This window comes from Arachis ipaensis, chromosome B05, assembly GCF_000816755.2.
Source record: "Arachis ipaensis cultivar K30076 chromosome B05, Araip1.1, whole genome shotgun sequence".
NCBI lineage: Eukaryota > Viridiplantae > Streptophyta > Magnoliopsida > Fabales > Fabaceae > Arachis > Arachis ipaensis.
The window spans coordinates 1506421-1506922 of NC_029789.2; the positions used below are offsets into that span (position 1 = coordinate 1506421).

Here is a 502-nt window from a genome sequence, read left to right on the forward strand (position 1 = left end):
ATTGTTTTATCTACACTTTTAATTTCTTAAGCTCTTCTATTGGAATTTTTAACTCATAAAAACTTTGATGTTTTTAATTCATTTGTCCTGGTGGCTGGTTAATGTTGCATCATTGGATCTTTACTCTTTTCTACCACTTTGTAGCCTCATTATCTACATGTCTAATTTGTGATGAAACTATTAAGAGTTGAGTTCAGCTGGGAAACCTAATTTTTTTGGGCCAATATTAACTAATTTTTTAAATTACTTTTGTTTTATATTCTAAATTTTCAACAAAAAGATGAGTTAAAAAATATTTTTACAGTAAGCGAAAAATTGGTTAGTGTTACCTAATTCAAAATTATTTTAGTTTTGTAGTTAAGTTGTTAATACAATGAGAATATAACTATCAATTTAACCCAAACTCGTGTGATTACTTGGGTTGGAAATTGTGTCACCAATTAGTTCATTTGTCCACTTAAACAAACTCTTAAGTAAAGTTATGATCATCGACATATTCAGA

At 27.5% G+C, this 502-nt stretch overlaps 1 protein-coding gene across 1 annotated transcript in view; it reads left to right on the forward strand.

Annotated features, from left to right (window-relative positions):
* The window catches only part of LOC107642357 (protein ABHD17B), a 5131-nt gene extending 5005 nt beyond the window's left edge, over positions 1-126 (forward strand). Inside the window, exon 6 of the mRNA XM_016345683.2 lies at positions 1-126. The gene's annotated coding sequence lies outside the window, so the exon portion shown is untranslated.